Here is a 13,670-nt window from a genome sequence, read left to right on the forward strand (position 1 = left end):
CGTTCTGCTTTGTAGATGTGCTCACGTGCCTGCCTCCCCCACTGGACTGTGCATTTCCTGTGGGCAGCACCTGTATCTTTTATTTCAATGTCCCCAGCACCAGGCACAGTGCACAGAGCTACCCAAAAGAAGTCTGGAAGTAAATGATGCTGCTGTGAGGGCAGCATCCTTTCTTCACCCCTATTTCCCTTCTAAGCCATGCCTGCTTGTACCCCTCTCTTTTGCACATCATAGCAGCTGTCGATGCCAGCCTCCTCCCTCATCGTCCCCACCACTCTTCACCCCCTCAGTCATCCCCCGTGTCCCCCAGCTCCGTTCTGGATTCTGAGTCTGTTCGAATCCCGTCTTTCCCAATGACTAGCTGTGTGGTCTTGGACAAGTGACTTCACCTTTCTGCCCTTGAGTTTCTTGATCTTGAATCCTTCGCCTTCCCCACCCTCCAGCCACCCACACTTCAGACTTTGTCACCACCAGGATCTGCCTTACCAAGAAATTCTCGACCTTAACATCTCCCTCTCTAACCACAACTTCCTATGGCTCCCACTCTTGCACGCCCTCCTTACTCTCACTCCTGCTCTTTGCACCCAGTCAGGCATCTTCTGGAAGCTTTGACCTGCCGTTTTCCCTGAGTATTATCAGCCCCTTGCTGTCTTGACTTAATTTGTTATCTAACCAGCACACACGATCTTATTCCAGTCCTTCCCAGTACACTCCACTGACAACATGGGAGGTGGGGTGGTGGCCTCTTTACCCCGGGTAATGAGAACATACTCCAGGTGTGTTTTTCTGACATCCCTGCCTGGCTCCATCCAGCAATCCCAGTTCTCTGTTTTTATGCCCAATCTGCTATAGAAATTCACCCAGGTGTGAGGACACCACAATTCATGATGTCCAACTTCAGCTGGCCCCCAGCACCCAAGAGAGCTTATTCTATAATTAGAAACCATGAGGTCAAGTGCTGGCTCTGCCATTGCAGGCCATGAGCTGGACTTCCGCCTGGTGGAAACCAGGCAGCAACTCTCTTCCCCCACCAAAGCCAGCTCAAAAGGATTTTAAGCAGTGACAAAGTCTCCTAACACAACACCCCAAATTTCCAGGTTTTTTAATGTGGTAAAATATTTTTACATAAAATTTACTACGTTCGTCATTTTAAAGGTTATGTAGTTCAATGCATTAAGTACATTCACATTGTTGTGCAACCATCACCGCCATCTATCCGTAGAACTCTTCATCTTCCCAGCTGAAACTCTGTGCCCATTAAACAATATCTCCTCCCTCCCCCTCCCCCTGGCAACCACCATTCTATTTTCTGTCTCCGTGAATTTGACTCTTCTAGGTATTGCATACAAGTGGAATCATACAGTATTTGCCTTTTTGTGACTGGCTTATTTCATTTAGCATAATGTCTTCAAGGTTCATATAGTATGTGTCAAAATTTCCTTAAGTCTTGATGATATCTTATTGTATGTATGTACCACATTTTGTTTATCCATTCGTCTGCCGATGGACATTTGAGCTGTTTTACCTTTTAGCTATTGTGAATAATGCTGCTATGAATGTGAATGTACAAATATCTGTTTGAGTCCCTGCTTTTAATTCTTTTGAGTATATGCCCAGAATTGGACTTGCTGGATTATATGAAAATTCTATTTTTCATATTTTGAGAAACTGCCATACTGTTTTCCATAGAGGCTGCTCCGTTTTACATTCCCACCAACAGTGCACAAGGGTTCCAGTTTCTCCACATTCTCTCCAACACTTATTTCCCGTTTAAGGGGTATGTTTTTGTGTGTGTTTCTTTTTTTGCTAAGCCAGACTAATGGGTGTGGAGAGGTATCTTATTTTGGTTTTGATTTTCATTTCCCTAATGATTAGTGAGGTTGAGCACCTTTTCATGTGCTTATTGGCCATTTATATCTTCTTGGGAGAAATGTCTATTCAAGTTCTTTGCCCAATTTTGAATCAGGTTATTTGTTTTTTTATTGTTGAGTTTTAGGAGTTCTCTGTATAGTCTGGGTATTAATCCCTTACCAGATATGTGATTTGCAAAGATTTTCCCCCCATTCTATGTGTTTCCTTTACTCTGCGGATAGTGTCCTTTGACGAATAAGTTCTCAATTTTGATGAAGTCTAATTTGTGATCTCCACCAACCATTGCCAAATCCAATTGTTAGGTTGAAAACCTAACAATTGAGCTTAGGTTTGAGCCTAGTAGGTGCTCAAGGCATGAGTGGAGAAAGATTACTTACACAGAAATTAAGATATAACAGTAAAAAGTTTATCCTTGTGGGGGGTTGGGGGGAGTGGAGAGAGAGAGAGGGAAAGAAAGCAGGGAAATGGCATGGCATCCCAAAGAAACAGAAAGGGGTGCCAGCAGTGAGGCCAAGTAGCTTGCTGATTTCAAAAGGGACAAAGAGAAAAAAATAGTAATGGCTGTCAGTTGATAACAAATGTGGCAGCAGATAGATAACAAAAACTGCAAGGATGTCAAAGCCCAAGAGTTGGTTTCTTGCCTTTCCCTGGGGAAGGGATTATCACAGGAGATGTGACTCTGCCCTTGACATATGTTTCAATTAGCAATAATCGAGTCTCAGATAAACCTCATTGGCTTCGATACTGTCACTGCGCAAAGCTTGCCCTTGAGATATGGTTGGGGCTGTAGCTCTTTAGTCTGCTGTTTACTCAGGAACTCTGTAAAAACAGATTTTCAAAAAATAATTTCAAAAGAGAGAGATTTACATCTCTTTTTTGTCCATTCAGCTGTTTTTAGAAGTTGTGCAAAACAGAACTCTTGCAGGGTGCCTGTTAGTGAGAGAACTCATAGGATTGATCTTTAACCGTTACTGGGACAATTGTAGGATTAGATATTTTCCTGTTATTTTTGCAAGGCTGGCCCTTTCACCAATGTCATGAAGCTTTTCTCCTGTTTTCTTCAAAGAGTTTTCTAGATTTAGCTCTTACATTTAGGTCCTCAATCCTTTTTGAGTTAATTTTTGCATATACTGTAACATAGGGTCCAATTTCATTCTTCCACTGCATGTAGGTGTCCAGTTTTTCCAGCACCATTTGTTGAAAAGACTGTCTCTACCCCTCATTGAATGGCATATGAGATTTCTAGGGCTGCCATAAAGAATACCACAGACTTGGTGACTTAAATAATAGAAACGTATGTCCTCACAGTTCTGGAGGCTGCAAGTCCAAGATCAGGATGCTGGCAGGGTTGGATTCCTCTGAGGCCGCTCTCCTTGGCTTGCAGATGGCCCTGCCCTCTTGCTGCCTCTTCCTACAGTCGTCCCTCTGGGCATGGATGCCCTGGTGTCTCTTGCTCTTCTTGTAGGGTCACCAGGCACATTAGATTAGGGTGCAATCCTAACAATCTCATTTCAGCTTAATCACCTCTTTGAAGACTTTCTTTCTAAATATGGTCACATTCTGAGGTAGTAGGGGTTGGGATTCCAACATATGAATTTAGAGGGGGTACAATTCAGTCTATAACAAATGGTCTTGGCACTGTCATCGAAAATTATTGTTAGAGTTTAACTATGCACTCTCTATTCTATTCCATTGCTCCACATGTGTGTCCTTAGGCCATCACCATTCTGTTTTGATTACTATATCTAGTCTTGAAATCAGGAAATGTGAGAATTCTAACTTTGTTTTTCTTTTTCAAGATCATTTTTTTGGCCACTTGGGATCCCTTGAAATTCCATATGAATTTTAGGATCGATTTTTCTATTTCTGTAGAAAATGCCATTGAGATGTTGATAAGAATTACACTGGATCTATAGTTTGCTTTGTAATAGTAATAATGATAGTTTTGACATTTTAAAAATATTAAGTCTTCCAATCTATGAACACAGGATGTCTTTCTATTTATTTGTGTCTTCTTTAATTTCTTTCAGCAGCATTTGTGGTTTTCAGGATACAGATCTTTTATTACGCCCTTGGTTAAGTTTATTCCTAAGTGGTTTTTTTTGGTCTTTCTGATGCTATTGTAGACAGAATTGTTTTCTTAATTTCCTTTTCAGGTTGTTCATTGTTAGTGTATAGAAAAACAGCTAATTTTGGAGTATTGATTTTGTATCCTGCAACTTCAACAAATTCATTTATTAGTTCTAGCAAGTTTTTTGAGGGATCTTTAGGGTTTTCTCCATATAAGACTATTTCATCTATAAACAGAGATAACTTTACTTCTTCCCTTCTGCCCTTTATTTCTTCTTCACCCCAGTTGCTCTGGCTAAGACTTCCACTACTATGTTGAATAGAAGTGATGAGAGCAGGTGTCCTTGTCATGTTTCTGATCTCAGAGGGAAAGCTTTCATTCTTTCACCATTGAATGTGATGTTAGCTGTGGATATTTATATATGGCCTTTATTGTGTTTAGGTACTTTCTATTCCTAGTTTGTGGAGTATTGTTTTTTATCATGAAAGAATTTTGCATGTTGTCAGATGTCGAATAATTGAGACGGCCATGCAGTTTTTTTCCTTCATTCAACTAATGTCATGTATTACACTGACTGATTTCTGTTTGTTGAATCACCCTTGAATCCAGGGATAAATTTCTCTTGTTCATGGTGTAAAATCCTTTTAATATGCTGCTAAATTTTGTTTGCTAGTATTTTGTTGAAGATTTTTGCATCAATATTTTTAAGAGATATTGTTCTGTAGTTTAATTTTCTTGACATACATTTATCTGGCTTTGGTATTGGGCTAGTGCTGACTTCACAGATATGAGTTGGGAATTCTTTTCCCCTCTTCACTCTTTTTGAAAGAGTTTGAGAAGATTGGTGTTAATTTTTCTTTAGAACTCACTGGTGAAGCCAACTGTCCTGGGTTTTTCTTTGTTGGGAGGATTTTGATTATTGATCCAATCTCCTTACTAGTTAAAGGTCTATTTGGATTTTCAATTTCTTCACAATTCAATTTGGTAGAAATTGTGTGTTCCTAGGAATTTGTCTGTTTTAGCTAGGTTATCCAATTTCTTGGTGTATAATTGTTCATAGTATTGTCTTACAATTTTTTTATTTCTGTAAAATCAGTAGTAATGTCTCCACTTTCATTTATGATTTTGGTTATTTGATTCTTCTCTCTTCTTCACCAATCTAGCTAAAGATTTATCAATCTTGCTGAACTTTCTGAATAACCAGCTCTTGGTTTTAATGATTTTCTCTATTGTTTTTTATTCTCTTTTTTATCTCTGCTCTAATCTTTATTTCCTTCCTCTGCTAGCTTTGGGTTTAGTTTGATCTCCTTTATCTAGTTCGTTGAGGTATAAAGGTAGGTTGTTAATTTGAGATCGTTCATCTCTTTTAACATAAGCAATTATAACTATCAAAATTTCTAGGATTTAATTGAAGATTACACATCCTACCAAAGACCAGGAAGATCTCAAACTGAATGAAAATAAAGAGAGAATCAACAGATGCCTCCCCAAGAGAATATTAGAATTATCTGACAATGATTTTAAACAGTTAAAATGCTTCAATGAGCAATTATGAGCACCCCTAGTAAAGAAGAAAAAATATTCATAGAAAGCCTCAGCAGAGAAATAGAAGAATAAAGAAGAATCATATGGAAATTGTAGAACTTAAAAATACAACAACCAAAATTTTTTAAAGATTCAATGAATAAATTCAACAGTAGACTGGAGGATGTCAGAAAAATGGCACCAGATGGAGTTAGGCAGGAAAACCTCATTCAAGACAATTCCAGTAGGGATCAAGACTGTTACAATCGAGGGAAAAGACTGAAATAAAACAAAAAAGCAGGAGAGTTTTAAGGCTGGGTGGGCTAGTGATGAAGAGTAGTGGAGGAGGTAGCTGGGAGTTTGGTCAACATGATGAGACCACATGTGTTTGCCAAGTGGCCTTCATCAAAGTTAGGCTCCCATCCCCCACAGAGACTGGGCTATAGGGCCCCACCTTTCACAGGGATTGCTTCCAGTCCTTGAGAAAGACATTCTTGAGTTGCAAAACTGGCACAGGACTGGGAGAGAATGTTCTACATTTTAAAGGCAGCAGACAAAGAATTAACAAATACAAGTTTTCTAAAGTGAATGCTCTAAGAAAAGGGAGGTTAGGGCCTACAGTCAGGAATAAATCTGTCTAAAGTTTAGTCAAGCTGGTGGAAATGTTAAAGCCTCGTCAGCCCCACCTTTTGTTTAAGGGAAACCAGGTTTGCCACTGAATAACTTAGGAAAGCTAGTCTATGTAATTTGTTTCAGAAGACTTCTATTGTTGAAGTACTGGTCGAATCATTCCTTGAGACTTGACGGTATGGGATACTTTCTGGATAGTATGAGTATCTAGCATTTAATGAGGGAGTTTCCATGAAAAGAAATAGGAAGCCAAAGAACAATGGTTGGAGCAGACCATAAATCCGGTTTCTGGTTCCGGAAGGCAACCGGTAGAGAAGAGTTTTAGATGTTGGGCTCCATGTCGTCAGACGGTGGAGTGAGGAAATCTAACAGATTTACCGGTTTGCAGCTTCAGTGTTTTTGGTGATGGCATAGTCATCAGGGAGGTTTCTGTAAGATTGTCTGCAGTCATGTTATTACTTGGAGCAGTCTGAAACATGCAGTTTAGTGAACAGATTCTTGTTGAAACTATGCAAATAATTATATTGCCATGAAAATGAGAACATTCAATAAGAGCTTCTGAATTCTATTAATAGAAGGATCAGGCAGGGAGAAACAGATAAATGTTTCATTTCTGTTTACAAAAGCATAATCTACTAAATTGTTCTGAGTTAGAGACAGCTTAAGAGAAAGTGGTTCCTTATATACAGAACATAGAGATCTTTCACCTCCTTGGTTAAGTGTATTCCTAGATATTTTATTTTCTTTGTAGCTATTCTGAAATATTTATATTAATAACGTTTTACCCACACAAATATAGCCTACGGAAGGTTAAGCATTTCTTTGTATTCGACAATGCTTCCCATGGAACTCAACATATTTGAATAAGCCTAATTATTTTTAACATCTCTCTTTTTGCAGGGTAAGAGAAAAAATCCTTTGTGCTTTTCTAGGGGCACTCTGAAAAAATCTGAAAGTCAGTTTAAGATCGAGAAGATTTTATTTAGCAAGGCAAAATATCAAAAGTTGTGGAAAATACCAAAGAGTTTGAACATTTGGCTAAATAGGATTGTGAGTCACTGGGAAATAATACCTAACTACATATTTAACCAAAGTGACAATAAAAGATTTCAATGTTTAAATAAAATTCAACACTCATTCATGATAAAAACTCATAGGAAAATAGGAATTGAGGGAACTTTCCTCAACTCGACAAAGAGCATCTACAAAAAAACTACTGCAAACATCATACTTAATGGTGAAAACATTGAATGCTTTTCCTCTAAGTTAGGGGAAAAGGCAAAAGTGTCCACTTTCACCATTTTTACCTAACATAGTGCTGGAAATTCTATCCATGCACTAAAGCAAGCACAGGAAGTAAAAGGCATATATATCGGACTGAAAGAAATTAAACTATCCCTATTTGCAGATGACACGATTGGTGATTACACAGAAAGTGCCATGGAACTTAAAAAAAAACAAAAACTCCTAGAACTAATATTTGAGTTCAGTAGTGTCCTAGAAACATACCAAAAATATTTATATTTCTACATACTAGCAATGAACACACGGACACCATAATTAAAAATTCAATACCATTTATAAACACTCAAAAGAGAAATACTTAGGGTAAATCTAACAAATCGTGTACAGGATGTTATGCTGGAAATGATAAAATGTCAGTGAAAGAACAGATCTAAACAAATGGAAGAACTTACTCTGTTGGTGGATTGGAAGACAACATATTAAGGCTGTCAATTCTTCTCAAAATGATATATAGGTTTAACCTGGTTACTCTCAAAATCCCAGGCCGGGCAGTGGCTCACGCCTATAATCCAAGCACTCTGGGAGGCTGAGGCGGGCGGATCGTTTGAGCTCAGGAGTTAGAGACCAGCCTGAGCAAGAGCGAGACCCCTGTCTCTACTAAAAACTAGAAAGAAATTAGCCAGACAACTAAAAATATATAGAAAAAATTAGCCGGGCATGGTGGCACGTTCCGGTAGTCCCAGTTACTTGGGAGGCTGAGGCAGAAGGATGGCCTGAGCCCAGGAGTTTGAGGTTGCTGTGAGCTAGGCTGACGCCACGGCACTCTAGCCCAGGTAACAGAGTGAGACTCTGTCTCAAAAAAAAAAAAAAAAAAAAATCTCAGTAAGATTTTTGTAGATATAGATGAAGGAGAACAGGGAATGCCATCCCAAAATATGGCACCCTGGTATGCTGATTATTTTAAATTAAAGGCCTTTGGAAACCAGCAGACACTGGAAGAGTCTTTGCCCTGATGTTCCCTTATCTGCCTAAAGATTGGACCAGCCAAAGAAGAAAACAATTCCCTTTAGTCCCTTCCCTGAGTTTTCATTAACTAAACTCATATCACAGGGAAGGAGACTGAGGAATGTAACCACACCTGGAAAGATTTTGTCAAGAGCTGTTGCCTGTCTCCCAAGCCCATTCAGTCCCCAAAGAAAATCATTTATTAACCATTGTTTGAGCATTGGACCCATTCATTTCCCTTAGAAATCATTTACTGCCCCTCAAAATTGCCACAATTTCCTTTTCTCCCCTTCCCCTATGAAGAAGGATATATAAGCCTCTGGGCTTTATTTGGTTATTGGGTAATCACTCTGATGTGTTTATCCACCATGTATATTAATAAATGTATATGCCTTTTTCCCCTATTAATCTACCTATTGTCAGTGCATTTTCAGCAAGCTTTCAGAGGGCAGAGGGAAAGTTTTCCCTCCTCCCCACTAAACAGACAAGATTATTCTACAATTTATACAAAAGGCACAAGAACTAGTGTAGCTAAAATATTTTCAAAAGGAATAATATAAAATGGGAGGAATCATTCTACCCTATTTCAGGACTTACTATATAACTACAGTAATCAGGACTGTGTGGGACTGTCAGAGGATGAGCACATTGATTCATGTAAGAGAACAGAGAATCTAGAAATAGCCCCACACAAACATGGCCAACTGATTCTTGACAAAAGCCTAAAAGCAATTCAACACAAGAAGTACAGTCTTTTCAATGGTGGTGCTGGAGCAATCCATAGGCAAAAAGTTAACCTCGACCTAAGGTCAAGCTACAGATTGGGGGAAAATTTGCAAACCACATATCTGAAAAAACTCGTATCTCCAATACATCAAGCATACTGGCCAAGATGCTGAGAAACTGGATCACTCATATGTTTCTGTGGGACTATAATATGGTGTGCAACCCTTAGAAAAGAGTTTGGCAGTTTCTTAGAAACTAAACATGCAAATACCATATGATGTAGCAATTGTGATACTGGGCATTTACCCCAGAGAAATAAGAACTCACATCCATACAAAAACCTGTACACTGTTGTTAATAGCAATATTGTAATAGCCTCAAACTGGAAAATAACCCAAATGTCCTTTAACTTGTAAATTAGAGAGAAAGCTGTGGTATACCCATATAATAGGATACTACTCAGCAATTAAAAAGAATGAACTGTTGTTACACCCAACAAATTCAGTGGATCTCAAGGGCATTATCCTGATTGAAAAAACCAATCTCAAAACATTACATGCTCTATCATTCCATCTGTACAACATTCTTGAAATGAAAAAAATGATAATGATAGAAAACAGATTAATGGTTTCCAGGGGCTAGGATAATGGGAGGGAGGAAGGGTTGGTGTGATTATCAATGGGTGGCACAAAGGAGTTGTAATGATGGAATAATTTTGTACCTTGATTACAATAGTGATTATGTCAATCTACACATGTGATAAAAATGACATAGAACTATGCACACATTATATCAAAGTCAAATTCCTGTTACTGATATCGTACTGTACTTATATACAGATGTAACCAGGGGGGAACCTGGGTGAGGGGTCTGTGGGACTTCTTCAAACGCACTATTCACTGCCTAAGAATCTTTAATTACCTCAAAATTAAAAGTTTGTAAAAACTTTTTAAAAAGAATAATAGCTTTGAAATCAGACAGACCTAATTGTGTTAAATCACCTTCCTTTCCCTCTAAGTTCCTGCCCAACATTCGTCTTACTCTTCCTTTCACATTCAATGCTCTTGAAAGAGTGGTCCATACTCTGCCTCTACTTCAAGATCCACTGACTTTTCCATCCCTGCACTCAGCACCCCACTGGCAACTTCCCAGGTGCACAATGCACTTGAGCTTGCTCAGTCCTTATTTCACCCGCTTGTATTGTTATCTGATGTTATTGACCATACCACCTTCTTGACACTCTTCCTTTCTGGCTTTCCTCCTACTGCTATGGTCACTCCTCTTCACTCTTCCTCCACCCACCCTGGCATGGTGTGCCCTGGGGTTCTGTTCTCAGTTCTCTTCTATCTTCACCCTCCATAGCCTCCCTCAGTGATCTCATCTGCACAATGGCTCCAGTGACTATAGTATTCAAATTTCCTGCTGAACGTCTCCCCTTGGAGATGCCTAACAACTTCAATTTCAGCATGTTCTAAACAAACCTGGATTCATTGTCATTTCTCCTGTATTAACTCTTCTCCAGCATCCTCTGACCTAGGTTAGGACACCACCCACCCAAAATCCCAAGTCGATACCTGAAATATTCTCTGCCTCCTCTCTTATCTCCCATATCCATATAGGCACTAAGGTCAGACAACCACACCTCCTACCTAATGCCTCTGGAATTCACCCCCTGTTCTCCACCCCTACCACCTTAGCCTAAATACATGGCTTTGGGGACCTCCTGGTCAGGTCTACTGACCTCATCCTCCACCTTTCAGGCAGAGAGAACTGTCTAAAGTACAAATCTGACTGTTCCTCCCCAACCCGAAATGCCTTCAATGCCTCCTCATTGTCTTTATAACAAGATTCACCCTCCTATTTATCAAATTTTTGTTAAACATCTACTATGCATCAGACACCATTCCAGGCACAGGGAATAGACTAATCAATAGATTCTAACTGGTAGTGCAATGAAAAAGCAGAGTCCCTATCTCCATGGAGCTTACATTCTAGTGCTTGGTAGGGTGGAAGACAGAAAATAAATACTAGAAGCAAAATAAAGCAGAGTCAGAAGACAGAGAAGAGAGAGTAAACGATGAGAGTGGAGTGCTATATTGCCTAAGGTTGTCAGAGGAAGTCTCTCTGCTTAGGTGAGGCCATCGAGGCACAGATAGGAGGGAAGAGAGGAAGGAAGCCATACATAGCCCTGGGAGAGAGCATGTTGGACAAAGAGAGGAGCAAGTGCAAAGGTCCTGAGGTGAGAGCGTGCTTGAGGGATGGCAAGGAGACTGATGTGGCTGGAACAGAGTGGTTCGGGTGGAGGAGGAGTAAGAGATGTGATTAGAAAGGTGGTAGGACCAGATCGCATAGGGCCATGGAAAGCCACATGGAGCTTTTCATAACCCAGCCCCTTCCTCCTCTGGCATTCTGGCTTACAGTTCCTCCCTAGGTTCCTTCTTCCATGCTCCCCACCCTTTAACCCCCAGCCTGACTGCCCTTTAATAATAGTTAGCTAGAATGCCTGTTCCTCTCTCTACCTGACTGCGGGGAACGTGGCCAGTGTTCCCTGCAAAAAACCGGGTCCCTTTGGTAGAGTTGCAAGGGATAAGAAAATAATAGAGAAAAATGGAAAATGGAAGAAATAAAAGAATACACTGAGACAAAGATATAGTTTTATAAGTTTATAAAGATTATAGGCAAAGCGGGAGCTCAGGGGGCTTAGACCTCTCCGTTGGTCTCAAAAAGCCCGGAATGAGGTCTTACATGGTAACTTATAGGAAATAGTGAACAATTGTCGGGGGTAACAGATTTCAATAACAGCAGGTAGTCCCTCTCAGGTTAACATATTTTTAAAAGGCTTTTACAGAAGGCTTCTACAGATTCTTTAACTAATTCTATTTACATGAGCAAACGGTTACAAAGTCTTTTAAAGGTTAATTTCTAAATTCTAAGGTAAGTTTATCATATAAACAGAGGGGTTAAACAGAGATATGTAAGCTCCATGTTTATTAGGTTATTGTGAATGGAGACAGGTAGTCTAGAGTGGTTTAAACAAAAGCTTTGCTTTTAGCCATTTGGGAAGGTGTTGTTTCCGGGAAGCTGTTTGTTCCGGAGGGCACTCCATCGTCAACTCTCAGCCTATAGTTTTTAACAGATTCACTTGTGCTTTACAAAGCAAATCCAATTCTTTAGGTCTGAGAAATGCGGCGCCTCGTGGGATACAGCCGCTACTGCCTTTCAGAGACGCCCTTCCGAGTGTAACAGCATTCGAAACGCAAACCAACATGTTCACATATTCTTTCAGGGCAAAGGTCTGAAAAACTCCTAAGACAAATCCTGTCCCAAAACACATTTAATATTAATTTATGGAGCGACACCTGACCAAGCCCAATTTACTCTTCAAAGATCAGCTAGACACCCCCTCCCTGGGAATCTGTGCCTGATGTTGTCAGGCTATATGGGGCACTCCTGCGTGTGCTTTCAGCGTGCCCTGCAGCTAGGTTCTGTAACAGCCTTTAGCTTTCTCAACTGTAATTTTCTCAGGTTGGTCGTTTTTATATTCCCAGCCTGCAGTGCAGTTAGTAGCTAATAACAGACACTGACATGATTGAATGAGTGGTCATTGGGCTCTTCTGGCCTTCCCTAAGCAGAGAGGCAGACGCCCTGAAATGCTCTTTCTATGCTCTGAACATCAACTAGTTGGAGTCCTTCCTATGTCCCAAACATCTATGCCTGGCTCTTGACTCTTGCCATGTGTATAAGGATATTGCCAGGGCAGAAATGGCCTCTTTGAATTGAGGAATTTTTTTTTGTCAAATAAATTTAATAGGAAAGACTGCAGCTACTTTATAACAAATTATTACAGACTTTTCTTCTTGCTATGTGCTTTTCCACGTTTTGTATTCTCATCAGGATGCGATCTTGTTCTGACCAAATGCATCAGCTGAGATGGGATTCTTTGTACATTTCAGCAAGAGTATCAGCAGGGAGCGTGTGGTAGGACTGACCTGCTCGCCCTCTCTGGAGTTATCTAAATCTGAAAATTGTTCATATCTTTCGACCCAAGAACTTCATTTCTAGAAATAATCCTAAAGAACTAATCAGAGATATTTGTAGGAGAATAGTCAATGCTATATTTGCATTCATACTGAAAAGTTGGAGATGGCTTAAGTGCGTAACAGTAAGTGCCTGGTTAAATAAATTATGATACATCCATATGATGAATTATATGTGATCATCAAAAATTATTTTGGAAAATTGAAATTATATAGGTAAATACAGTAAGTGACAAAAATGGAAAACAGTTTGATCTCAATTTCACCAAAAAATAAAAGACCAGGCCGGGCGAGGTGGCTCACGCCTGTAATCCTAGCACTCTGGAAGGCCGAGGCGGGTGGATCGCTCAAGGTCAGGAGTTCGAGACCAGCTTGAGCAAGAGCAAGACCCCGTCTCCACTGAAAATAGAAAGAAATTATCTGGACAACTAAAAATATATATAGAAAAAATTAGCCGGGCATGGTGGCGCATGCCTGTAGTCCCAGCTACTCGGGAGGCTGAGGCAGGAGGATTGCTTGAGCCCAGGAGTTTGAGGTTGCTGTGAGCTAGGCTGAAGCCA

Source organism: Propithecus coquereli, unplaced genomic scaffold (assembly GCF_000956105.1).
Source record: "Propithecus coquereli isolate 6110/MARCELLA unplaced genomic scaffold, Pcoq_1.0 Scaffold1, whole genome shotgun sequence".
Lineage (NCBI taxonomy): Eukaryota > Metazoa > Chordata > Mammalia > Primates > Indriidae > Propithecus > Propithecus coquereli.